This window comes from Glycine max, chromosome 1, assembly GCF_000004515.6.
Source record: "Glycine max cultivar Williams 82 chromosome 1, Glycine_max_v4.0, whole genome shotgun sequence".
Taxonomy (NCBI): Eukaryota; Viridiplantae; Streptophyta; class Magnoliopsida; order Fabales; family Fabaceae; genus Glycine; species Glycine max.
The window spans coordinates 33,492,071-33,517,904 of record NC_016088.4 but is presented as its reverse complement, the minus strand read 5'-3'; the positions used below and the strand labels follow the sequence as shown (position 1 = coordinate 33,517,904).

At 35.4% G+C, this 25,834-nt stretch overlaps 1 pseudogene; it reads left to right on the top strand.

Annotated features, from left to right (window-relative positions):
- The first annotated feature begins 442 nt into the window (after nucleotides 1–442).
- Nucleotides 443–9,339, top strand: LOC100787130 (ethylene-responsive transcription factor ERF086-like; annotated as a pseudogene).
- The last annotated feature ends 16,495 nt before the right edge of the window (nucleotides 9,340–25,834 follow it).

Below are 25,834 nucleotides of genomic sequence, written 5' to 3'. Positions count from 1 at the left end.
CAGACTACAGAGTAAGCCTATTTTATTTAGTGAGACATCAAATTGATCTAACAATTATTAGTGCGATTAGGGAAATAATTTGAATTTTCACTTTACCTGTCCATTTTGCTTAAAAACTAAAATGATACTGAACTAGACAATGAAAAATAAACGACAAGGCCATCAATGATGAACTGAGTTTTTAACACAAAAATCTTGAAAGATTATTTAAAAAGAAAAAAAAAGTATGGGGAGGATGGTCTCCAAAGAATGACATCTGCAATAAAAAGTCCTTTTTTCTTCCATCCCTGATCAAGTCACAGTCTTTAAAAGACTCCCCCCAAAGACTTATCCCATTCATCATAACGTAACCTTCACTACCTTCTGCAGTCCTATTCTCCTCATTTGGCACACTGTTTAACTCACATTTCCTCTGCTCATTTCACTCCAAATTTTCTTAGCCATGTCAACCTCAAGAACCTCATCAGATACACCCTTCAAAGGATATGATCCTAGCCAAACTCAAATGTGTCTTTCTCTCCTCCAACGCAACACTTCTCCTTGGGGTGAGAGGAGAGGCAGAAGGAAGCAAGCAGAACCAGGGAAGTTCCTTGGTGTGAGGAGGCGCCCTTGGGGTCGATATGATGCTGAAATTAGAGACCCCACAACCAAAGAGAGGCATTAGCTTGGCACATTTGACACTGCTCAAGAAGCAGCTCTTGCTTATGACAGGGCTGCTCTGTCCATGAAAGGAAGCCAAGCTAGAACAACCTTTGTTTACTCTAATAACATCAACTTCCACACTCTCCAGCTTTCTCCTATGAATGTTCAAGTTCAACCTCTCTTGCCAGCTTCACAGTTCCTCACTAATACCACCATGACTCAGACCAACCAAAATAGCCACTTTCAGGTTATTCATAGTACTTCAAACTGTGGAAACCCCTCCCCATTGAACAATGACATATGTGTTGAAACCACATATGGGTCAGCTCAGGATGATAATTTCTTCTTTTCCAGTGATTCTAACTCGGGCTATCTCGAATACATAGTTCCTGATGATTGCTTCAGACCTACTTCATCTAGTTCCAACAGTTCAAACTCTAGAAAGAGCAACATGAGTGATCAAAAGGCTAACACAAGCTCCATGGAGAGTACTAATCACCATCATGATCAGTACTCATATGTTGACATGACTTCATTCTCTCAAGAAGGCATTGAAATGGCACCAAGGACAACTTATAACTTTTTAGATTTTTGTTATGAAAGTGAAGTGAGTCAAGGATCATGGGATGATACTACTAGAAAAAAGGCCTTGATTGTTGTTGTTGTTTGTATGTTAGATGTTTTCTAAAAATGTTTCAAATCATAAGCAGACTGGTTCTCGTTCTTAAAACATGCCCAAAAAGCATAGGCATACTAAAAAATCGAGTAGGAAATGAACAGATGTCAACCATTTCACCTGTGTTCCATTCAAGGAGGAAGTTTTGATCAAATTCCAGCAGAGAAAAATAACCGCTCTTGCTGATTGCTAATAAACTAGTAATTTACCATCAAAATGTTCTTGTTCACTCGAGTTGTTTCCGTGTGTAATAACACTCTAGTTCTGCTATAAAGGGTTGGGGGGTATGGATGGTGCCTATCACTATTACATTGACATCTTCATATATTTTATTGTTATTTGCAACAAGTTGTCACTTGATTTTAGTCTTTGAGGTAGATTGAAGTCAAGATTGGTTTGTAGAAGCAAAGATTTAGACTTTGATGTTTTGATGATGCCATATGATCATGTTGTGTTGATGCCATATGAATATGCGCTTCTGAAGTTAAGATCAAGACAAAAATCCAAGAGATTCAAGATACATCATCAAGAAGATCTCTAGTGATTTAGGGAGGGAATTCCAAATTGAAACAACAAAAGGTTTGGCCAAGAAATTTAAGCTAAAATGTCTTTTTCAAGAGATTTACTCTCTGGTAATCGATTACCAGAGGATATAATCGATTACCAGTGGCCAAAATGATTTATAACAGCTATTAGAAATTTGAATTCAAACTTTACACTGTGTAATCGATTACACATGGATGGTAATCGATTACCAGTAGTTATTGAACATTTTAATTCAAATTTTAAAGCCTGTAATCGATTACACAAGTCTTGTAATCGATTACCAGAGGAGATTTTCAGAAAATAATTTCCAAGAGTCACATCTGTCTAAAAGGTTTTTGAATGGCCATCAAAGGTCTATTTATATGTGACTTGGAACACGAATTTGCTTATAGTTTTGCAGAACAAAAAGGTCTTATCCTCTCAAAAAGCAAAATCATCTTATCGTCTTAAAAATTCCTTGGCCAATACACTTGCAATTCAATAAGGAATTATTTGAGTGCTCAATTGTTCAATCTATCTCTTTCAAGAGAGATTCCTTCTTCTCTTCATCTTATTTCTCAAAAGGGATTAAGAGACTGAGGGTCTCTTGTTGTAAAGAAATCTAAACACAAAGGAAGGGTTGTCCTTGTGTGGTTCAGAACTTGTAAAGGGCTTTTGCAAGATAGTTGAACTCTCAAGCGAGTTGCTTGGGGACTGGACGTAGGCACAAGGGTGTGGCCGAACCAGCATAAATCTAAGTTTGCAATCTTTCTTTCCTTAAACTCCTTTATTGTTTATTGCTTATTGCTTATTGCTTATTGCTTATTGCTTATTTTTTCTATTCAGTAAGATTAATTTGCATTATTATTTAGGAGTTCATTTTGAAAGGAATCTTGGGTTTTTGGGTTAAAATCAAAATAGATTTTTGATTAGGAAAAGATTGTGATATCTTAATTCAACCCCCCCCCCCCCCCTTCTTAAGATATCTAAGGCCACTTGTCTAACAAGTGGTATCAAAGCTTCATTCTTGTATAAAGTTTAGAAGCTTCAAGAATAATGGCCTCAGCAAACTTCTTATTCCCTGAAGGAAATTCAATAAATAGGCCTCCTATTTTTAATGGAGAGGGTTACCACTACTGGAAAACCCGAATGCAAATTTTCATTAAGGCAATAGACTTAAACATTTTGGAAGCCATAGAAGTTGGACCTTACATACCCACCATGGTGACTGGAAATGCAACAATAGAGAAACCTAGAGAAGAGTGGACTGAAGATGAAAGAAGATTAGTGTAGTACAATTTAAAGGCCAAAATCATCATTACTTCTGCCCTAGGAATGGATGAATATTTTAGGGTTTCAAATTATAGGAGTGCTAAGGATATGTGGGACACTCTACAAGTTACACATGAGGGAACAACTGATGTCAAACGATATAGGATAGATACTTTAACTCATGAGTATGAATTATTTAGGATGAAGACAAATGAAAGTATACAAGACATGCAGAAAAGATTCACACATATAGTGAATCATCTTGCATCATTAGGAAGAATTTTTCCAAACGAGGATCTCATAAATAAAGTGTTAAGATGTCTAAGTAGAGAGTGGCAACCAAAAGTAACAGCCATCACAGAATCTAGAGATTTGTCTATTATGTCTCCTGCTACACTATTTCGAAAATTACATGAACATGAGATGGAGTTGCAAAGACTAAATCAACATGAATAAAATGATAAGAAGAAGAAGGGAATTGCTCTTAAAGCATCATCTTCAATCCAAGAGGAAAGTGACATAGAAGATTCAGTTGACTTAGATGAAGATGAAGATCTTAGCCTCTTTGTCAAAAGATTCAACAAATTTATTAGAATTAGAGGAAATCAAAGAAGACAAAATTTCAAACCTAAAAGAAGGACTGAAGAGTCATTTCAAGTCCCAAAGTGCTTTGAGTGCAATCAACCCGGACATCTGAGGGTTGATTGTCCAATCTTTAAGAAAAAGATAGAGAAGTCTGAAAAGAAGACTATTGGAGATAAGAAGGCAAAGAAGGCCTATATCACATGGGATGATAACAACTTAGAATCGTCTGATGATTCTGAAAAAGAAATGATTAATCTATGTCTAATGGGCAAAAATTATGAAACGACGAAGAGGTAACATCTTCTAACAAATATATCTCTTTTGATGAGTTACAAGATGCATTTGCTGAATTACATAGCGAATCAATTAAACTAGCAAAACTTGTTTCTTCATCTAAGAAAACAATTTCAGATTTAGAGAAAGAAATTTCAAAATTAAATAAAGAAATAGATCTTCTTAAAACCGAAGTTTCAATCTCTAAATCTAGTGATAAAGTTCATGTTTCTACCATAACTAATGAAAAAGTAAATTCATGTAAATGTTGTAGCAAATATGTAGAAGAAATTAAAAATTTGAAAAACTCACTTGCAAAATTTTCTATTGGCAAGAATAACCTAGATGTCATATTAGGAAATCAAAGATGTATTCTTGATAAAGCGGGAATTGGATACAAACTAGAAAAACAACAAAAGTTTTACAAAAGTTTCTTTTCTTTTTCACAAAAATATAATTCTCCTTTTATTACATGTTTTTATTGTGGAAGAAAAGGACATGGCGCATCTACATGTTATTTTAAGAAAAATTGCAACAATATCAAAATGATATGGATCCCAAAAGGATCTTTAGTTAATACTAACACACAAGGACCCAATAAAGTTTGGGTACCTAAGTCACAAACTTGATCATGTAGGTATCTTTGAAGAAGAAATGATACATAGATAGCAGTTGTTCAAAACATATGACGGGAGATTCATCAAAGTTCACACATATCTCTCCCAAGAAAAGTGGGCACGTTACTTATGGTGACAACAACAAAGGTAAAATTCTTGAAGTTGGAATAATAGGTACGAATTCTTCAAACTCCATTGAAAATGTTCTACTTGTTGAAGGCCTTAAGCACAACTTGCTTAGTGTTAGTCAATTATGTGATAAGGGCTATCTAGTATCATTTGATTCTCAAAAATGTCTTATTGAACATAAATATGATACAAATATAAAGCATATAGGATATAGAGTTAACAATGTTTATATGATAGACTTAAGCCAAAAACTAGATAATAATAAATGTTTTCTTAGCAAAGATGATGATCCATGGCTATGGCATAAACGTATTGCTCACATAAACATGGAACACTTAAATTAATTAATTTCAAAAGATTTAGTTGTTGGTTTGCCTAAATTAAAATTTGAAAAAGATAGATTGTGTGATGCATGTCAAAAGGGAAAACAAACTAGATTTTCTTTCAAATCCAAAAACATTGTTTCTACTACTCAACCATTACAATTGTTACACATGGATTTGTTTGGTCCCTCTAGAATTATGAGTTTTGGTGGAAGCTATTATGCACTTGTCATTGTTGATGATTATTCTATATATACTTGGACACTATTTATCACTCATAAGAATGATGCATTTCAAGAATTTAAGAAACTAGCAAAAGTTATTCAAAATAAGAAAAATCTCAAAATTATATCTATTAGAAGTGATCATGGGGGTGAGTTTGAAAATAAAGAATTTGATCTATTTTGTGAAAAGCATGGCATTGAACATAACTTTTCTGCACCTAGAACCCCTCAACAAAATGGAGTTGTTGAAAGGAAAAATAGGTCTTTGGAAGAAATTGCTAGAACCTTATTAAATGATATTCCTCTTCCAAAATATTTTTGGGCTGAAGCCGTTAATACTGCATGCTATATCATGAATAGGGCTTTAATAAGACCAATTTTAAAGAAAACTCCATATGAACTATTCAATGGTAGAAAACCAAACATATCACATCTTCATGTTTTTGGTTGTAAATGTTTTGTATTAAACAATGGAAAAGAAAACTTAGGAAAGTTTGATGCTAAGTCAGCTTGGATATTCTTTGAATAGTAAGGCCTATAGAATATATAATAAGAGAACAATGACAATTGAAGAATCAATTCATGTTTCCTTTGATGAATCTAATGCTATTTCTCCAAGAAATGATATTTTAGATGATATTGCAGAATATTTAGAACAAATGCACATTCATGGACAAGATTCTAAAGGAAAAGGAGAAGGAAGCAATGAAGATCCTCTAGTAGAAGTCAAAGCAAATAATGATCTTCCAAGAGAGTGGAAAGCTTCAAGAGATCATCCCCTTGACAACATTCTTGGTGACATCTCAAAAGGGGTAACAACTAGACATTCTCTTAAAGATTTATACAATAATATGGCTTTTGTGTCTATGATTGAACCTAAAAATATAAATGAAGCCATAATAAATAATCATTGGATAGTTGCTATGCAAGAAGAACTAAATCAGTTTGAGAGAAACAATGTATAGGAACTAGTAGAGAAACCTGAAAACTACCCCATCATAGGAACAAAATGGGTATTTAGGAATAAGTTAGATGAACATGGCATAATCATTAGGAATAAGGCTAGATTAGTTGCAAAAGTATGTAATCAAGAAGAGGGTATAGATTATGAAGAAACATATGCTCCAGTTGCAAGATTAGAAGCCATTAGAATGCTTTTAGCTTATACATCCATAATGAATTTTAAACTTTATCAAATGGATTTTAAAAGTGCTTTTCTAAATGGCTTAATTCAAGAAGAAGTATATGTTGAAAAACCCCCAGGTTTTGAAATGTCAGATAAGCCAAATCATGTTTATAGATTGAAAAAGGCTTTATATGGTTTGAAACAAGCCCCTAGGGCATGGTATGAGCGTCTGAGTAAGTTCTTTTTAGAAAAGGATTTCTCTAGAGGAAAAGTAGATACTACTCTTTTCATAAAGAGAAAATCACATGATATTTTATTGGTTCAAATTTATGTTGATGATATTATTTTTGGATCTACTAATGAATTATTGTGCAAGGAATTCTCTCATGACATGCAAAGTGAATTTGAAATGTCAATGATGGGAGAACTTAATTTCTTTCTTGGACTACAAATTAAACAAACCAAGGATGTAATTTTTGTCAATCAATCCAAGTACTGCAAAGAGTTAATTCAAAGATTCAACATGGAAAATGCGAAGCACATGGCTACACCAATGAGCACTGCTTGTTATTTAGATAAAGATGAAACCGATCAGTCAATAGATGTTAAGCAATATCGAGGTATGATCAGATCCCTTCTTTATTTATCTGCTAGCAAACCAGATATAATTTTTAGTGTGTGTATGTGTGCTAGATTTCAATCAAATTCCAAACAATCACACCTTAGTGTCGTTAAAAGAATCATAAATTATTTATTAGGTACTATGAATATAGGTTTATGGTATCCTAGAAATTCCACATGCACATTAATATGATACTCTGATTCAGACTTTGCCGGTTCTAAAACAGATAGAAACAGCACAAGTGGAACTTGTCAATTCATTGGGTCTGCTCTAGTCTCTTGGCATAGTAAGAAACAAAATAGTGTTGCTTTATCCACTGCAGAAGCGGAATATATTTCTGTTGGCAGTTGTTGTGCACAGATTTTATGGATGAAGCAACAACTTTCTGATTATGGAATCCTTCTTGACCATATACCTATTAGATGTGATAATACAAGTGCAATCAATCTCTCCAAAAATCCAGTTCAACACTCTAGAACCAAGCATATAGAGATTAGGCATCATTTTCTAAGAGATCATGTTCTAAAGGGAGATTGTGTGCGAGAATTTGTTGATACAAAGAATCAACTTGTTGATATCTTTACAAAACCTCTCCTCAAAAAAACATTCTTTGCCATTAGAAGAGAATTAGGTCTCTTAGATGTTAGTGATTTGGATAAATAAGGATTGATTGATTGAAACATCTATGCTTAATGATTGATTATTTGTGTTAAGTATGTTATTTTGCTTGATTTTGCTTAACTACTAGAAATTCTTGTTATTATGTTTGATTGATGCATTATTGTGTGATTGATGCTTGATTGATTGAATTTAATACATATGAGTGTTGATGATTGATATAGTTAGATGTTTTTAGCATAGACATAGATAATTTTTAGAGGATCAAGCCTAATTAGTGTTTTGGTAATCGATTACCATTAAGTGTAATCAATTACACAAGAACAGATAGCCTGTAATCGATTACAACATCTGTAATCGATTACCAGAAGGCTAAGTTCTCCTGTAATCGATTACCAAACCTTATAATCGATTACATAACGTCATCTTCTATAAATACTCACGTAAACCAGTCACATTGTGCAACCAAACTCCTCTCGATGTGCCTCTTTTTCCCTAATCTCCAAACCTTCATATCTCCCTCAATTCTTAACCAAATCACGTCCCACAAAGCCTAATCTTCATCATTTTCATTCCTCCTTCGATTCCACTGATTGAAATTTGTTAAAACTTCATCAAATGGCAAAATCATCGAAGAAGCGAAAGGGAACGTCCTCCACCACCGCTGTTGCTGGCCATCGCCGCCACGGACCATCTGAAGCACCCACAACACCTATTCCTCCTTCCTTGTCATCACCATGATCATCTACTCTATTTTCTTCAGATGATCAACGTCTACGATACAATTCAAAATTTTCTTCTAGGATCATCTTAGACCCTAAGTACCTAGACATAGATTTCTTTAATGATGAGACATTTGACTGTTATCAAGTGTTTCAAAACTCTGGATTAGTTGATTTTATGTCCTTAAAATTGCCTTTCTATCCTGAACTAGTTAGAGTCTTTTATAGTAATTTAAAAATTCAGGATGGTATTATTCACTTTGAGGTGCATGGTATTTCTATGATCATTGATCAATCTCTGTTCTTTTCATTAACTAAATTACCCAGTCAAGGTGCACCTTTTGAGGGCACCATTGTTGATGACTGGAAGTTCGACTATTCTAATCATGATGCTCGCCGTATGGTCTGTAATGACCAGGCTGATATGACCGGTAGATTGCTGGCCGGATCATTGACCTTTGATTGTCGCATCATGCACTATATTATTGTTAGAATTTTGCTTCCTTGTTCTTCTAATCTAGCTCAAGCCTCTGAGGAGGACTTGATTTTGATGTGGGTTTTCCTTACCAGTCGTCAGATCGACTGGGCTCACTTGGTTAGGTATCGAATGCATAAGGCATTACGGGCCAATGCACCTCTTCCGTATCCTCAAATGGTCACTCTTTTTCTCCATCATTTTCAAATTCCTCTTGATGATGAACCTTTTGTTCAAGTCAAGAGATCTTTTGCTATAGGTGTTGGTGCAGTAACTTCATTTGGTTACCGTAAGGATCGTGATGGACAATGGATGAAGAAGGACACGTTACCTCCACAAGACGAGCGTACTCCTTCTCCTCCTCCTCAACGAGATGATTCCTCAGCCCTTATGAATGAAGTTCTTTCAGAATTACGGGGCCTCTGCACCTATGTTGGTGCACGATTCGATTCCTTGGATGGTCGCTTTGAAGGCATGGATACCCGCATCACCAGCTTGAAGAGGATGTGACTTATCTTCATCGGTGCTTCGACCTTCCACCACCTTCTTAGTTTTAGATTATTATTCTCTTTTATTGTCAGCCGAGTATTTGGCTATGCTATTTAAGTTATCATTTTTTGAACTTTCATTATCTTTCGGTATTTGGTACTTAGTATTTTATGATTGTATTATATTTGGTTTTGACTTATGAATGATTGTGTGAACTTTAGTTCTATTTGATTTTTATTCTTCCATCTTGTGTTGATTACCACGTACTTTGGCTTTTTGATGTTGCCAAAAGGGGAGAGAAACCAGGAGGTTTAGAAGCTTTAGAAATCAAGTGATGATGCCATATGATCATGATGTGTTGATGCCATATGAATATGCGCTTCTCAAGTTAAGATCAAGACAAAAATCCAAGAGATTCAAGATACATCATCAAGAAGATCTCTAGTGATTTAGGGAGGGAGTTCCAAATTGAAACAGCAAAAGGTTTGGCCAAGAAATTTAAGCTAAAATGTCTTTTTCAAGAGATTTACTCTCTGGTAATCGATTACCAGAGGATATAATCGATTACCAGTGGCCAAAATGATTTATAACAGCTATTAGAAATTTGAATTCAAACTTTACACTGTGTAATCGATTACACATGGATGGTAATCGATTACCAGCAGTTATTGAACATTTTAATTCAAATTTTAAAGCCTGTAATCGATTACACAAGTCTTGTAATCGATTACCAGAGGAGATTTTCAGAAAATAATTTCCAAGAGTCACATCTATCTAAAAGGGTTTTGAATGGCCATCAAAGGTCTATTTATATGTGACTTGGAACACGAATTTGCTTATAGTTTTCCAGAACAAAAAGGTCTTATCCTCTCAAAAAGCAAAATCATCTTATCCTCTTAAAAATTCCTTGGCCAATACACTTGCAATTCAATAAGGAATTATTTGAGTGCTCAATTGTTCAATCTATCTCTTTCAAGAGAGATTTCTTCTTCTCTTCATCTTATTTCTCAAAAGGGATTAAGAGACCGAGGGTCTCTTGTTGTAAAGAAATCTGAACACAAAGGAAGGGTTGTCCTTGTGTGGTTCAGAACTTGTAAAGGGCTTTTGCAAGATAGTGGAACTTGTAAATTGGGGACTGGACGTAGGCACAAGGGTGTGGCCGAACCAGTATAAATCTGAGTTTGCAATCTTTCTTTCCTTAAACTCCTTTATTGTTTATTGCTTATTGCTTATTGTTTCCATTCAGTAAGATTAATTTGCATTATTATTTAGGAGTTCATTTTGAAAGGAATCTTGGGTTTTTGGGTTAAAATCAAAATAGATTTTTGATTAGGAAAAGATTGTGATATCTTAATTCACCCCCCCCCCCCCCCTTCTTAAGATATCTGAGGCCACTTGTCTAACATGGTTGTGTTGCAATGCTTCAGGTTCAGGAAGCTAAGAACAAGCTTGATGTTCCTAAAAATGCAGAGGAAAAAGTGTGTGATGTAAATTATCTTTTTCCTTTAAATACAATTACAATGCTTGCTTAGTTAAAAGCAACTGTCAATATGAATGCATCATTAAACTTTTAACTTAATTCTTAATCAGGAAACCAAGGGGCATAAACTGGATATTACTGGTGAGAGAGATGTCTAAATTTTGGATGATACAAAGTCAAACAGAAGAAGTGGTACTTCTACTATGGACGATGAAGCAATAAAATTATCTGGTTCAAATAGGAGACCACATTCTGAAATAACTAAGAACTCCAAAAGAGGAAATGCGAAAGCCAATATGGAAACTGACAATTTAGAGTCTGTTCAGGAACCAAAATCAGAAATGCAGTTGAATACTATACCAAGGAAGAGGGGCCGTAAGCCTAATTCTTTAATTAATGCTGAGGAAGCCTATGATCACTCATGGATTTCTCAGGAAACAAAATCGGAGAAATTAGCCAATCCAGAAAGGCTCGCAATTGCAGCTCTCCTTATCCATCTTCTGAAAAACTGACTTCTAGAAAGGATAAGTTGCATAGAATGCCTAAAACTATTAGTGAAACTCTAGTTTGTATGCAGAAAAGTGAGAACATAGCAAAAGTTGTCCAATCCAGAAGGACTGAAAATATTAGCACTGATTTTCTAGCTAATGATACAAGCGAAGTTCATGAAGCTTTAGCTTCTAAACATAAAGCTGATGATAATACGGATGTTGCTTCTGTAAATAATAACTATCCTGATGGACGTCATGTCAAACATGGCCAGCCAAGGAAAATAAATAACACTAGGAATCATCAAGATGTTCATTCCAATTCTGTGTCAATGTTAAAGGAAGATAAATAACACTTTGAATTTTGATAACATACAAGGTTGGAGCCACAAACTCTATCTTGTGCATAACCCTCCCATGCTTAAACACATGATGTTTTATATTCCATACATCATAAGCTTGCAAATATTAAAAGTAGTAGCCATTTGAGTTAAAGTTACCGTACGAAAGATCATGAGTTAAATTTACTGGCTATTTGGGTTTTAGCTTAAATGTTTAGATAGATGTCTTGGGTCTGAATCATGGGGTATCCAAAAAAAAAATATTATGCTTATCAATAAGTTTTAATTTTTAATACATGGAAACAAAATTGTTTATTCAATGTGTTACATATGTTACCATTTGCAGGTGCTATCTCAAGTAAAACCAGATCAGAAAAAGAAGTTCATAAATGAATTACACAAAAATAAAAACATTGTAGCAGAAATTGAACTTGGAAAAGCTCCATTAACTCAAAAACCAAAATGCAGAAAAGGAAGAAATTGGCACTGACCAAATGAAGAAATTGGCACTGACCCGTTTGCAGCCCAGTAGCTGTTGTTTAGCAACAACTAATTTGTCACCTGCGTCTTCCCTACAACCAACATCAGGAAACATCAGACCAACATTAGGAACAAACATCAGCAGTAAAACAACTTCCCTCACACTTAGCTATTTTCAACGCCATTCTTAAAGTTTTCACATTTATTTATAATTTTGACGGCAATTATATGATTGATTTGTTTTCTATATTTTTATCTTTATCTTAAAACTCAAATGTTGGATGTTACTGGGTCTTTTTCCCAAACCTACAGCTAAAGAAAGTAACTATGGAATTGTTAAAAGTGTGAACTTTATATAAATTACTAAAATTAGTGTATAGAATAAGCACGAACGTTATTGACTGGGTTTGCTCAAAGCTTAACCTAATAAAAGCTTAAAAGATGGTTAACCTAACTAACTACAACCCTCACTAACCTGATTTCGGCAAAAGTGATCTTCGAGTCGCGAAGTTCGAGCTGATTCGAGTCAATATACTTCTTCACTCTCTCATCGGGTTCGAGTCACGAGCTTCGAGCCGTGAAAAAAGATGAAAACGTTGCTGGGAACTTCAAGTGGGGTTGGTGTTAAAAGAACAACGTGAAGCGGCTAGGGTTCGAGTCGGGTTGGTCAAGCTAGGTGCAAAGGAAGAACAAAGAAGAACAAGGCTAGGGTTCGAGTGGGGTTAGCAGTCAAGGTGCAAAGGAAGAAGGAAGAAAGGCTAGCTAGGAGTGAACTTTGAAATGCCGAAAAGTAACAACTAAACCCCTTCAACTATTTTTTTTATTTACGATGGTTATTTAATAAAAACTGGCGTAAATTTCATTATACAAAACATTCTAAGGTGGTTTTGAATAACCACCTTAGAATGTACGTCGTGAATTGCAATTTTCACCACGATAATTACAAAATTGCCACCAAACCACTTTCTAAGGCGGTTCCAGTTATAACTGTCGTAGAAACGGTGTCGTAAAAGGCCCTTTTTTATAGTAGTGAATAACTTTTAGGTCGAATTCAAAGAATGAAAAACTAGCAAAGTGTGGGTGGCTTGACCTACGACCCTTTGACGCGGCCAATTCCTTCTATGAAGGAGGCTATGACGTGTGGAACACCAATTTTTTTTTTCTTGTGATTGTGAGATATTTTGTGAGTTTCATAAAAGAAGGCGTATGGTAGTTAAAACAAGACAAATGGTTTCAAACTTGGACATGCTGATATTAATTAATAGGAGTATATATAGTGAGAAAATAATTTTTATATGATATATATAGGTAAATTCAAGTCATTCAGTTACTTATAACTATTATTAATAAAGATAATTGTTCTTATTTAATGTATATATTTTCTTAAATTATTTCGTCCTCTAACTAATTCTGAAAAAAAACCTTTGAATCAATCAGTTATTAAAAAAAAAAAAAAAAACTCTGCCAATGTGTATATTTACACCTTCGAAATAAAACTAAAAAAAATAAAACAAATTGATAGTCGAGACAAGTAGTGCTTGTTTTCAACTAGTATATAAATAACAAAGATTTAAGGTAGCATGATTATTTAAAAAATTCATTTAATTACTTGTAAAAGACATATATAATTTGTATTTTCATCATTATGATGAAGCTTAATATAATTATTTTAAAAGAATGGATTTAGTGTTATGTTTAGGAATTGTGAGAGCCCACTAGACTTGATCTCCTTGGGACCTTTGGCTATATAATGGTGTGGTTTATGGAAATTTAAAAGCTGATTTCCTCTATAAATTCTCCAATCCAAATGGGAGAGAAGTTTCCATATTTATAACTTTTCTTGTTGGAGGGGTGACCCTCCGTTGAACTACCAAAGAAAAAAGGGTAAACCAATGTGATGATGACATAGGTTTGGGTGGTAGTCTCCCCTTTTGTTTTATCCATATCTTTCATATTTTTATCATGTTAGCTCATATTTAAATTAATTCTTATATTGTAATGGTATATGAAATACTTATAAACTGAAATAGTTTTTATTAATTAAATCAAATTTATCTTTATATTTTTAATTAATAAAATTTTGTTCTCTTTATTTCTGAATGCATGGGAAAGTCTATGAGTACACCCATGGAAATGTTGTTTTTTAATTGCAGGACTAATTTTTTTAAAATGTTATTTCTTTAATTGAAATTTCTAATGTGATTTTACATTTGGATTCAAATATTCTAACTGTAGGAGGCAATGTTAAAGGATGACCTTCACAATATGGAAAGATCAAAGAAAATGGAAGGTATTGATATGACATATTTCAAAAATGTTATCTTCAACCTGCTTGAGACTGGTATCAATTTCAATCTCCTAACATTTATTAACATTCATACAATATATAATATGAAAATCTCGGTATTTTGTTTTTTTATAATATCATTATTTCATTTTTAGATATAAAGCATTCAAATTGCAAGTGAAGACTATTAAACAAAACCTGAATCCAGTAAAAGTCTTGAGAGCTCACCAAATATAAAATAGGAATCATCAGCAATCACATCTTTTTCCAAATTCTAAATGTACAACACAGGAGCAGGATTTCCAGTTGTATAGTTCTGCACAACACAATCCATCAGTTCAAGAAAGTCGCAAAAGGATAAATTTGTGCACTATAGAAGCTCTAATAAATTATTTCTTGATAGACCTTTCATAATTCATAACTAAGGTATACTGTAGGAGAAATAAGGTGAGAAGCAGAGAATCAAGCCTCAAAGGTTATGAGGAAATCACGAAGAATACAAACAATAGGAATGTGTAGCTTAATGAAATGGACAGGTGGCAGAAAGAGAATGAGCCAGAGGAGAATTTTGTTGGGAAGGCAGTACAAGGGGTAGTGGAGTGTGAGAAAGGGGAAGAGAAAAAGTAAGGTTAGTTTTGGGGTGGGAGGAAGCAAGGCCCTCAAAGAGCCTGCAGTATTGTTTTTCTATCTTTGCCATATATATTTATTTTTCATGAATCTGTACATTGTCTCTGGACTGAAATTAGTTCCGGAGCTTATATACAGACAGTTATAAGGAAACAGGAACCATTGGACAATATAATGCATCAGGGGCATTTAGAGAATAGGAGTGGAAAAGTTCCATTAGTTAAATAACTTCATCATCCAAAACTCAGTAATCAGTACCCATTAAAAACTTCGTACCCCATTGCCCAGAGGCTCTTCGCTATGCGAAGGTATGGGGGAGGGATGTTGTACGCAGCCTTACCCTTACATATGAAAGGCCATGTACTGTGATGAGACTTATGATTACATAAAAGGCTAACTTGCTACTTTCTAGCAGTAAGAGTTCCTCACTTGAAAGATGAAACTAAGTCAAGTTTACTGCACAAAAAAACTTGTTAAGGGAGCTTCTAAAAGATCAATACAGGGGAATCCAAGCTACTCCTAAATTTATTTGTGCAAGCTCACAAAAATGGTATTCATTATAGAGACATGATAGTTTTCAAAGGTAAACAAAATCTAAATCTTGTTTCCCCTGCACAACCATGCTAGTGCAAAAACTGGTTCAAAACTCATCCTCTTTACCTTTGCTTTCAGGTAATCATCTAATGGAAAATAATCCAATCAAATATTTTAGGACTTGTTCCATTTGGAGAAAACTTTTTCTATTTGTATTTCTTGTTTTCACATATAATAACAAAAATGTCACCTTATTATCATTTTGTTTCTTGTTTCCGAATATTTGTACTGGAAGTGGTGGAAACAAAGAAAAAAATGAAAATAAGATGGCTTTTTTTTATTTTTTTATAACTGTTAGTGAAAACAGGAAAATGGAAATGCAAGCAAAACATTTTTCCAATCCAAACAAGCCCTACATTTAGCTTATAAGTTATAGAAATGATTACATCTAGCCTTCTATTAGACTCAATAACAGAAAGTTCTTGTGAAAATTTTGACTAATATTACTACTCACCAAAGTTAAAGAAATACAACCTGTGTGCAGGATATGACATTGTGAATTTGTGATATAAATTACATCCAGCAACAGAACATTAATATCAATATCATATACAAAATAACAAAATAGAAACAGCAGGCACATTCCTTAAGCCAAGTGTATTGTGTTTTCTTATAGAGTATTGAAGCAAATTGTTTTTATTTATAAACCAATGTAGAACAGGATAGTTACAGCAGTGAAATGCCACAATTAGTCCTCAGCCACTTATAATAAACCATCAATTTTTATGACATTGATAAAAATTGTCTTTGAATCAACTGGCAGAGACTAAAACAAGCTTATATCGTACCCGTCACATCTCTTCAACACTACACGAAGATTATTTCGCCTAAAAAAAGCTTAACCTAACTAAGTAAGTAAGTGACTAGCCTAGCTGTAAGGACCATGGAGAAAGCCTTGCTCTTCACGAACTCTTTGATTCAAAGGAACTTCGAGCCGTAAGAAGAGTCATCCATGTGCATCGTCGGGTTGATCGAATGGAAGAACAGCGAAGAGGGCTACGTTGCTTCAATGTCAAAGTGTTCACTCACAGAACAAGCAAGAAGGGCTAGGGTTCAATTGTAACGAAGAGGGGCTAGGAAAAAAAGAGAGGTAATGCGAAAGGTGGGAGCTAGGTTTCTGCGCACTTTGTTTTTTTTACTAAAACCCGTCGTAAAGTTTATTACATATAACATTCTAAGGCAGTTTTTAATAACCACCTTAGAATGTGTGTCGTAAAATGCAATTTTTTTTACAATAATTACAAAAATGACACCGCACCATTTTCTAAATCGGTTTCCTATATAACCGTCGTAGCACAGGCGTCGTAAAAAGCAATATTTGTAGTAGTGCCTCCAAGATATATGTGTTCCAACGCTTAGGCTACCGTCACCAAAAATATAAGAATTCATTTGAAGGTGATGTCTTACCTCAAAGGAGACATAATATAGATCAAGAAAGTTCACTTGGTGAGAGACAAGTAGCTGAAGTCAATATTAGAGAAGGTGTTACTACTTTAAAGATAAGAATGATGAATTAGGGGGATGTAAAGGATGCTAGGACACGAGGCCCAAATTCATAGTGGAAAATGAGCAATGGTTCTTGAATAACACAATAAAAGGTTAGCCGATGGAGGCCAAGTCTCTAACTAGGAGCTAGAAGCGATGCCAAAAAAGGAAGAAAGCCATGCAAAAGCTAAAGGAGATGTTTCAAATGTTGGAGGAAAGCTGAAAGATAGATAGAACAATTGTAGCATCACCACCTCGTCTGTACCTTTTTACAGAGATGTTAGGGAAAAAAAAAGGAGCCAGAATCATCTGATGGCGTGATTAGTCCACCTTTAGAGTTGGAAGACATTGAACTGGATGAATTGCTATTAGATGACACCCTTATTTCTACTACAAGTGTTGGCATCCTCCCTATGGAGTTTGCTAGTCAGGATTGGTTGATGGCTACCTTAGAAGGTGATGTTCAATCTGACGAAGGAGAGTAGGCGAGTTTGGTAGAAGATCTTGATGCTGGAAAGGAAATAGCCAAGCTATACAAGTGACAAGTAGATTAGGCATGAAATTTTACTCACCTCCCATGCAACTCAACATGGAGATAGCCATTTTGCAAGAATTTAAGGAAACCAAAGCTTGTGAAATCACTAATGAAGGGTTTTAGGATTAAAAAGTCAGCCGACATATGGCTAATTGAACAAGAGACTGACAAATTAGGTTAACGAAAGTGCTAGATGATTTTCCATGACTAACTAATATAAGAAATCTACTATTTAGAGAAGAGAAAACAAGATTGCTAACACTCATTACTCAATATAAGGATTTTTTGTGTGGGAATATCCTAAAATTGCAGGGTTATCCAAGGATTTGGTTGAGCATTGACTATCCTTAAAGGAGAGGTTTAAGCCGTATGAGCAGCCTTCCAACCATTTTAATCCAGAAGCCTGCCAATGGTCAAGAAAAAGGTGGAACATTTGTTGTCTTTAGGATTTATTTGAATAGCTAAGTATGCATTTGTTGCCTAATATAGTCTCGGTTATTAAGAAGAACATCAAGGTACATGTATGTGTTGACTTTAGAAACTTGAATTTGGCTACCCCTAAGGATGAGTATGTCATGCCAATTTCAAATATGTTAGTAGATTCTACAACTAACAATGGAATACTCACTTTTATGGATGATTATTCAGGATATAATCATATTTTTATAGCCAAAGAGGATGTTCAAAAAACAGCTTTTAGGTGCTATTATGCCATTGGTATTTTTAAGTGGGTAGTAATACCTTTTGGAAGGACTCTGGAAGTATACATCAATAACGTAGTAGTTAAGTTGGCTAAGTTTGACCAACACTTTATGGACCTAAACTAGGAGTTCAAAAGAATTAGGTTGCATGGCTTGAAGTTGAATCCTGAAAAATGTGCTTTTAGGATAACGATGGGCCACTTCTTAGGTTTCTTGGTGCACAGGAAAGGAATTGAAGTAGACAGAAACAAAGCCAAGGCAATCCTTGAAGCAGCTCCTCCCAAAAATAAATTGGAGTTGTAAAGCTTAATAGGGAAAATAAATTTCCTTAAGTGATTCATAGCAAACTCATCTGGCAAGTTGAAAGCCTTTTCACTATTGCTACGATTGAAGAAGCAAGAAGATTTTGTCTGGGAAAAGAACAACAAGAAGCATTTGATCACATCAAACAAGCCTTAGTTTCACTTCCTATGTTTGTGTGACCAACAGGATAAGGTCGACTGAAATTATATGTATCGGCAACAGAAAAGTCCATCAACTGATTGTTGGCACAAGAGGCCTAGGACAAAATAGAACAAGCTATGTATTACTTAAGTAGATTGTTAATTGATGCTGAATCTGGATACACAACTATTGAAAAAGTTCTATTTATCATTTTACTTTGCATGCACTAAATTAGAATATTATTTGCTTCCTAAAGAGGTATTTGTGGTATGTAAAGTTAACCTAATTAAGGACTTACTAAGCAGGTCTGCCTTGAAGGGACGACTAATTAAATGGGATTTGAAATTAACTGCATATTTGCTTAATTATTTGCCATTGAAAGCTGCGAAAGGTCAAGCATTAGCTGACTTTGTAGCACCACATCCATGTTTAGATCCTCTATACTCGTTCAACACACAAACAACTTACATAGGAATTAAGTCATGGATCATGACATTTGATGGATCGAAAACACAATCAGTCATAGGTGTAGGGTTGGTGTTAACCAGCTTAGATGAATGAACAAGGAAATTCACATATGAATTACCAACCAATTGTTCCAATAATCAGGACAAGTACGAATCTTTGATCTTGGGTTTAAAAATATTTTTAGCCAAAGACACCAAATCAATTCAAATTATAGGTGATTCACAGTTAGTAATTAAACAATTAATTGATGTTTCCATCTAAATTTGATTTCGTTGTATGAATCGGCTATTCAATTGCTAAGGCAATTCATGGATATTGAAATCGTGTATGTACCACAAGACAAAAACTAGGAGGCCAATGAGTTGGCCCTACATTCTTCCAAGTACAAGGAATTAGAAGTTGAAGAGCATGATTATGAATGGTCTAATGTAGTTTTCCAAGACGTGTCAATAGCTGATTAGCAATACGAGCTGATAGATTACTTGAAGGAGCCATTGGCCAAGGAAAGTGTAGTGTTAAAAAGAAATGCCTTGAAATATACTTTACTAGATGATTGTCTATACAGAAGGATAGTCAATGGATTGTCTATACAGAAGGATAGTCAATGGATTGCTATACAAAAGTATATATGGATGAAGCTCTAAGGGTTATAAGAGAAGTGCACGAGGGCATATGTGGTTCCCATAGGTCCAGGCAAAAAATAAAGTGGTTGATTCATAGGCATGACTATTTTTTGCCAAACATATCAATTAATTGTGTGAAGTATGCCAAGGGGTGTGAGGAATGACAATGGCATAAACCCTTATAAAAAGTCCTAGCGGAAGAACTTCACAGTGTTATTAAATTGTGTCCATTTTGAGGTTAGGTCATGGATTTGATAGGAAAATCCACCCCAGTTCTTCTCAATGCCATAGTTTTATCATTGTGACAACTAATTACTTCACAAAGTGGGTGGAGGCATGGTCGATGGTCTCTGTTACTCACAATGACATCATCAAATTCATCCAAAATCAAATAGTATATAGATTTGAGATACCAGAGATTATAATGACTAACTAGGATATTGTTTTTACATATGACAAGGTAGTGGCATTCGCTCAATAGTTTGGCATTAAGATTGTTCATTCTACATCTTACTATGCCCAGGATAACAAGCAAGCGGAAGCCACAAACAAGATCATTATACATTTGATTAAAAAGTTTGTTTAAGAAAAACCCAAGCGTTGGCACGAAACATTATCTAAGGCATTATGGCCTATTAGGAATACTAAGAGTAATGTTATGGCTATGACACTACTTCGACTAACATATGGTCAAGATGTTGTGTTACCCCTAGAGATTAACGTCAAATCCCTAAGGGTGGCTAAGCAAGTATCTTTTGTCTGCTAATGATTATCAAAGATCATTGGTTCTGGAATTAGAATCGGCTGATGAGGATTGTTTGGTGGCTTGTGAGAATATTAAGCGAAATAAAGAAGGTGGCACGACATTATATTATGCATGTCCACAACAAAGGATTCCAAGAAGGTGATTTAGTTTAGAAAACAGTGTTACCTCTTGGGTTTAAGGATATTAAGATGGGAAAATGTTCGCTACCTGGGAAAGGCCCTTTGTTATATGTCAAAAGTTTTCAGGAGGTTGTCGCTTAATGGATATGTAGGGTAATGAGCATAGCAGAAGCATTAATGCAAGATACTTGAAGAAATACTACCCTAGAATATAAGAAGCAAACTAAAGTGATTATAGACTATCTTTATATAATAATATAAATAAGAATAAAAAAATATAAATATAAATATATAAATATAAAAATAATAATGATAATATATATAAAATATGAATGGTAAATCGAGGTACCCATTTTATGATAAACTCCTTCCATTTTTGTTCCTCTAGTAGGCCTAGTATTAACAACAATTGAATTGGCTTCTTTATTTCTTCATGTTCAAAAAAATAAGATTTTTTAGATACAGAAGACAAAGTCAAATTTTGGGGTTTTTAATTCCCAATAAGAATTGTCTCGATGGCTACAAACCACCCGCCATAGCTAATCAGGGCACACAGGCCAAAAATTAATTATTCAAAAAGGCAAAAAAATAGGAAATTTCCAATCCATTAAGGTTGGGCGTCTGATAAACTCCTTTCAGAGGTATTAGAAATGGTTGTAGCTGAAGATATGGGGATGGTTGCCACAAGCGTTTGGGCTTGAATCAACATGTGTTGGAAGCCACCTCATTCCATGTCATCTTAGGCCAATTCCTTACCCGATTTCTCTAGAGTTTGAAGCAATAGATGTTTGTGCTCACGGAGGGAGGCAATATCCTTATCTAGCTAGGTTCCTTGTTCATATAGCTCTACCCTTTTGTCATTGTAATCATTCACCCGAGTAATAGCAGGAGCTAAAATAGACTAAAGGTTAGAGATCTTATGTTGGATAATCGTTAGCTAATTTTGAAGCTCTGCTAGCCAAGCACTTGTCCTCACTTGTAATTCTAGAATGGTGTGCCTCTTTTCACCTGTCATACCCTAATTTCGTCCGGGGACTATTGTTTGATGGCATGCAACCTTTGGTTGACCGCTTCGAGGTACTTGGCACCCTTTGTTGCACAATACGTGAAGTTTCGAGACATGCCGGAAATCAAAAGGAAACATTGTTACGCAATCCGTGAAATTCCGTAACGTGCCAGAAATCAAAAGGAAGTGTTGTTGCGCAATCTATGAGTTTCTGTAACATTCCGAAAGCTAAAGAAGGAGTAATTATATGACCCGTAAGGTTTCGTAACCTTACGGAAAGAAAACAAGTATCGTTACGAAATTCGTAAAGTTTCGTAACGTTACGGAAAAAGAATCACCAAAAAAAGCAAAGGGGGTGTATTTAGTAAAAAAGGGGTGCAAATAACAACCAGGCCCACTTGGGCCTTCCAGATTCTTCCTCCAAAAGGCGGTTGCTTTTGGAGGAAGCAACCTGGCTCGCCTGGGCGAGCTGGGTGGCAAGCTCCTCCCCTATTTTCCTATAAATAGAGGGAGGAGTGAAGAAGAAAGGGGTCAGCCTTCTTGGCATTTCGTAATCACTTAAAATTAGTGAGAAAAATTGTTTCCGTGAAGAAAATCCAAGCCGAGGCGCTTCCGTAACGTTTCCGTGGGTGATTTCGGGAAGATTTTCAACCGTTCTTCGTCGTTCGTCGTCCGTCGTTCGTCGTTCGTCGTTCATTCTTCGTCGTTCTTCGGTCTTCAACCGGTAAGTTCCCGAAATCGAACTTTTCAATTCATTCTATGTACCCGTGGTGGTCCCCATTTGTTTCGTGTACTTTTTTTCTCGTTTCATTTACTTTCTGTACCCCCTTTTGACGTGCTTTAGTCATTTACTTAAGTCATTTTCTCGCCTAATCAAAAAATAAAATAAATTTCCACCGATCATTTGATTTGTAATATCCGTTAATTTTTGTTAAAATGAAATCTGATCGTTCAGTCATGTCGTAACCACGTTGGAAACCAAAAAGAGGTAAAATAATAATATAATAATAAAAAAATATCTTTTAGTAAAATAAACCAAAAAAATCAATCGGACGTTTCTCTTTGGGATTTCTCATTCTTAATTGAATTGACTAATAAACTAAAGTAAAACTAAGGCTAAAATCAACTCGCAAAGTCAAGCTCGTCCGCAAAAAATCACTAAAAAGGATTTTAAGGTTCGATACCTCAGTTTTTTCTCATCAAGTAAAAATGGGTCATTTTAAGGTACAACGCCTTAAAAGGACCTCATTCCAAGTAAAAAGAATCGCTTGATTTGCCCCTTTAGAAAGAACTACGTAGGTCTGATTTCCTCTTCGATGGAGGGTACGTAGGAGCAAGAGCCCCGCTTTTGTCGACCTCAAAAATAAAAAGGAAATAAAAGGTTTAAATACATAATTTCACACAATCCTAATCTAAGGCTGTTGTCCTTTGGGACAAACGTGAGAGGTGCTAATACCTTCCTCAAACGTAAATACAACTCCCGAATCTGGAATATTCTTCATGACCGGTTTCCTTCGGTTTTTCCGACGTTTTCCACAAATAAACGTTGGTGGCGACTCCGCGCATTTTCCTCCTTTGGATGACGCACCCGTGAGCCTCGCCTCGCTCGCCCGCAATAGGGTAGGTTGCGACATCACCAATAGAGGCAAATTGAGTAGTTGCATTTCCTATGTTAGCCTCCAACTTATACAATCATTCTAACTCTTGGTTGCTTTGGTCCTTTCACTTGGCGTTAAGCTCATACTTCACTTCTAAATCTCCTAGCAATAACGAGATTTCCTCATAGACTCTCCTCTTAGCCTTAGGGATAATGGTGGGGTTAACCGCCATTGCTAGCTTCAAAAGAGAGCTCCTTAAAGTGTGGACATAAACATGATCTTTTGGAAACAACTAGACTAGAGTATTCTACACAACTTTTGTGCTTTAGGAGCGGAGAGCCATCTTGAGCAAATGGGAACTTGTTATAGGAGACTAGAAATACTCATGCAAGGCCTCATCTGGTATGGAAAGCTTCTTAAGGATAGGGAAGGAATCGGTTGATCTACTAAGGGTATCTTGGCGATTGCAGTGACCTATTTTCTTAGTCATTTTGGTCCTACAAGTGTCAGGAGTAAGAGGAACTTCCTTGAAGAGTTCCTCTGTTGTCTCTTTGTCCCTTTTGCTCTACTTTTTTTAACCCGAGGCAAATGAAATTTAGGCGATGATACATCAATATTGGATGGGTAATATTCAGATAAAATGAAAGAAAGTGATTAAAAACCTATTCAGAGACCTTGGAAGTGTCGCATTGACGCTTGTGATTTGATTTAGACACTGAAGTTTAGAGTATTGTCGGCTGACGAGTTTGACACCTAGACTCTCCAGTCGATCTGGGAACTGATTTGAACTTAGGAGATTTAAGTAAAGAAACCACATCCACTAGGTCAAACCTTGTAGTATCTGAAGAGAGATCTATAGAAAGAAGATAGAGGTAAACAAGGAGAAGCAGAAAAAGGAAATCAAGAAATCAAAGGAGAATGCAAGAAACCTTTTGTACAACAAAAATAGCACGTTTGTTTTCTTCTAACGATGCTTGACAAGGGTGGAAGATGGTGGCTCATCATCAGATAGATCATCAACATGCCTAGTGAGACAATTGACTATTGATCCAGAAAATAAGGTAGACAATATAAATTCCCACCATTTTGTAAAGAAATATACAATGTTGAGGCTAAAAGTGAAATACTTGAACACTAAAGAGTGCAATTTGTCTTTAATGTCCTCCAAAATTGCAGAGATCTCATTCGATTGACAAGAGGTGCACAAACTAATCAGAAGGCAGATGAGAGCTAGCCCGTAACAATTATCACCCTGCTTAGTCATTGCCAGCAAACTAGCACCAGGATAAAAGGCGTTTATAAAATATAGTCGCGCCCAAAGGATCAGAAACCAAATTGGACCAGAAACAGTGTTGTACTCAATATGGTTGTCTTAAAGGTTGTTGAAAAGATGGAAAATCCCTCTATAAAGTATAGATAGAAGCAAGGGACCTAAGGCCAAGTCATGGGCGGAGGTGATAGCCAACACGAAGTTGCGATACTAATTTACCACACCTATTGAACATGTACAAATGAAGTACCTACAAAACCACATCAAAAGGAAAGTAGGGTGCTCATCAGGTGAAACAACACCACTATTCTTGGTAGTGAAAAGCATGAATTTGAAATACCCAAAGTCATTTTTGGAGAATTTGATGCCAAGGTTAGTGGAAGGAATGTAGTAGGTCTCACAGAGTGACAACAGTTCCTCACAATAATTTGATAAGTTTAGAATAGCCACCACATGCCTCTATAAAGTGTGGATAGAAGAAAGAGATATAAGGTCAAGTCATAGTCGAAGGTGATAGTTGACATGAAGTTGTAATACTCACTTATCACGCCTACTGAACCTATACACATGAAGTACCTACAAAACCACATCTAAAGGAAAATGTGGTGCTTACATGGTAAAAAATGCCATTCTTCTTAGCGTTGAGAAGCATGAATTTGGAATACCCAGAGTCATCTTTGAAGAAATTGATTCCAATGGTAGTTGAAAGAGTCCAACAGGTCCTATAAAGTAACAATTGTTCCTCATCATGATTTCGTAAGTTTAGAATAACCACCACATCAACAAGGTTAGGACAACCATAGTCTTTGGAAGAATGAATCCGTTGATAGTCATTGACTGAAACCCTAGGATTTTGATCAACACATCCTGCGACTAGCGCATATCAACGACTGACAACATAATCATGTCATAAATTCCTCATTGCTTTCATGCATACTTGTAGGAAGTCAAGACTCTTTTTTAACCAGGTTTGGTATTCTATAATAGGTTTAGACCATGTGCGAAAGCTATAAGGGAACTTCTAAATTCCATACCAGTCACAAGTGTTGGGAAGTGGATTTTTCTCATGATTGAACAACTTGTTAGATTCTGTGCGGTTATCGGAAAAAAATATTCTCCATAATTAAACCACGCGGTTTCGCAACTGCATGTCAACTAGCCATGAAATTAACGCCAAGTGAATTCGAGTAATGATAAGCTTAAG